Raw genomic sequence first — 3,222 nt, forward strand, 5'->3', positions numbered from 1 at the left:
TCTGGCACTGTCTGCCTGCCTGAGAGCTGAATATAACAGTTGGTGAGCAGGTGGAGGACATGAGCCTGATTGTGCTCCAGCGCAGCAGCATGCAGGTGAGCCAGATGAGCTTGATGAGAGGAGTAATGAGGAGAAGAGCATAGCAGGCAGACAGGCCAGAAACATGACAGTCTTACATTTACTGAGAAATACATATGGAATTAATCTTCTACCACCTGACATAATATGACCTGATGATGAACTCTGATGATGAACTCTGACCCGTGGGGGCGTGGCCAACTAGCTGTCCTTCGCCATATGCATACAATTGTCTCTGAATCACACACGCATCTTCCGATTGGCACCAAACTGGATACGTATGTTCAATGCTAAAGAGCCCAACAGGATTGAATTGTAATTTGACTCCACTGCGCCCCCTAGGTCATTCCATCAGCTATTACTCCTCTCTACATCGACCGATCTGCACCAAATTTGTGATGTGTCACCAGGGAACCATGCTGAACTCATCGGTGCGTATTGCCTGGCGGGCGGGTGGCGGTGCTGGATCCCCCGCAGTGGCTATAGGCCGGAGCGGCTCTTGGCTGTGAGGGCCGCTTGAGGCTCCGCGGAGCTTTAATTTATTTTATTTTTTTAAACAACCATTCAGTGTTCATCCCTTCATTTTAGCTCTCCATAGCGATGCCTTGTCAGGCTGCTGAGCTGAATGTATGCAAATTATTTTCTGGCAACTCACCTGACATAAGTTTTATCTCAATGACCTTTTAATTTTCTAAAATAGTCATGAGAATATTAAGTACTGTTCAAACACATGGTTATTATGATTCAAAAACAAAGAATCATAATGATTCATTGGTTTTTATACTCTACACTACACACGTGTTAGGATCAAATTCTTATCTTAAGATTACACTTTTTTTGGTTAACAGTGGTTAACTGTGTGTGATCATGATCTCATCCATGACGAAATGTCAAGTTTAGAAAAATGTGTTTTATGTGGACTTTTTTCACCTCTAAAATGGAGTGGTGTGTGATGTAAAGGTAATTTTTTGAGAATGGGAATTGGGTTCATCTTTTGAATATGATCCCACAGGAACACTTCTAAAAAGTGTTCCATGTGTAGCTGTGCTGTATGTTGAAATTGAGTCATAGTGTGGCACTGACTTTTTAAATATTTATCATGCTACCGCCCTTTGTCAATTCTTATTTTTCTTTGTCTAGTTTGCAACCAGTCCTGGCACAAAAATGTTATCGTAAATAAAAGGACATCACTGAACTTCAAGTGGTAAGCTTTTAGTAGAAATATTCTTGCTGTATACAAAATCTGTTTTTAATCAACAGGTATGTCCAGAACAAAGTTCAAGTGAGGTGACATCATCAAAAGAGGAGTATGTTCCTGATTCTGTAGATGATTCAGACATCTCATGGGATGACAGATGCACTCCACAGAAATATGGACTAGTCATAGTCCATATTTCCATGTTAGGACTTCTTATAGCACATAAATTGTATGTTTTTTGTATGTGTATGCCGTGGTCCTGATAAATAAAATTGGCCCTGACAATTACTGTTGGTGCCATGTGCGGAGCCAAGCACCTCATTATTGTTTGTCCTTTTAATACAGCATTGCGTCAGGTTCTTGTATTTTGAGTTCTGATGTGTGTATCTAAATTTTTAAGTGAGATCTATGTTGTGTAGCTCAACAAGATTTTTGACAACTTACTACGTCTTTCTAGCATAAGTGGAAAGGGGTGTCTGTTTAGTGTTGCAAAAAACTGGTTTGAAAAAAATGTCCCGCGGATACACCAAAACCTGTAGGGGTGTGTGCGTGTGTGTGTGTGTGTGAGTGTGTGTGTGTGTGCACCGCCATGTGAGATGCTCAGAGAGCGCAGATGTGGGACGCGTCTCTGAAAGGTGGTGAGTAAGCGAATAAGTGATTAAAATCCCGGCTTGCAAATACATGCGTTTATGTGTGTTTGTGTGCATGCATTCAGAAGGCGATAATATTCAAACTGATGAGATAATGAACGCTGGGGCTATCGAGCTCCAACCCACACATTTGCAGAGACACTCAGAAGAGCCTCTCTGGTCCCTGGCTCCTTGTTAGCGGGGAGCTCTTCGTTTGTTGATGCCTCCTGCACAGAGCAACCTTGACACAAACCGAAGAAACATTTAAAGTGGGAGAGACAGAAAAATATCGTGGTTCAGGGGATTGGATGATCTATGCATATTGAAAATTGTTGCGAATATAAATGAGCATGTGCACTTTGCTAGAGACAAGCAGTTTAGTAAATACTGTTACAAAACACACTGCAGTGCCTTGGCTCATATTTTGGTTTCTGAGCCTTGGAACAAAAAAAGAGTGGCATTAACGTATTCTCTCATCGTTTTTAAGATGTTTTCCCAAAATTCAAATTTAACAAAGTGGAATCCAATAAATAGTAAAATGTCTTCCATTTGGTACTATAATTTATTCAACAAAAATGATGAAAAAAGAAATACAAATAAAATCAGACTGTAAATTTATAATCGTCTCATATTCTCGTGAAACCTTCCAAATAAAACCGAATGTTCTGAATTAAAAATGTTTATAAATAAATAAGCAGAGAGATTTTGGAGATGTTTCAAGCAAGTCTAATATCAGTGTAGAACAAAGTCACTAAATATCTCCTCAAACATATCATGTTAAGTAGGGATTCAGGCTGGATTTACAATAAACCTTCATCTCGCATCAAGACTGTGGCTTGAAGAAAGAGATAGCTCCATAACCTTCATTCTGAACAAAAATAATCCCCTCAAAGACTGCAGAGTAAGACAGACCTTCCTACGGTAAAATTAATGTTTTTCTAAAAGCATACTTTGCAATGACTAATTTGAGGTTGCAAAAAGCAACTAATTTGATTTCATTAGTGTGTATAGATTTGTATGTATACAAGGATCTTTATACACATCTGTGAAGTTTCCTCTAAAATCCATTCATATCAATAAAATAGAGCTGCAACTGTGCAGGTTGCACTTTCATGCACTTCCATGTGAAGCTGAGCGGCTTCACTTTCATGTGAAAGTGAAGCCGCTCAGCTTCTAATCCACTGATTTCCCCAAAATTCATTAGCTCAAATGAATTGAGCTAATGAATTTTAGCTCAACCTCAGCAAAACTAGGCTGAGCTAAAATTCAGCCTACCTTTGCATTTCGCTTATGCGGATTTTTAAACCTCTGCCTTGA

General features: G+C 39.5%; 1 long non-coding RNA gene across 1 annotated transcript; it reads left to right on the plus strand.

Moving 5' to 3' along the window:
* Window positions 1-588: 588 nt before the first annotated feature.
* LOC103477843 (uncharacterized) lies at window positions 589-1,587 on the plus strand. Its single transcript, XR_535705.3, has 2 exons — window positions 589-1,282; window positions 1,339-1,587. It is a non-coding gene; the product is annotated as an uncharacterized LOC103477843 (long non-coding RNA).
* The last annotated feature ends 1,635 nt before the right edge of the window (window positions 1,588-3,222 follow it).

The sequence above is a fragment of the Poecilia reticulata genome, chromosome 16, assembly GCF_904066995.2.
Source record: "Poecilia reticulata chromosome 16, P_reticulata-male-v2, whole genome shotgun sequence".
In the NCBI taxonomy this organism is placed as follows: domain Eukaryota; kingdom Metazoa; phylum Chordata; class Actinopteri; order Cyprinodontiformes; family Poeciliidae; genus Poecilia; species Poecilia reticulata.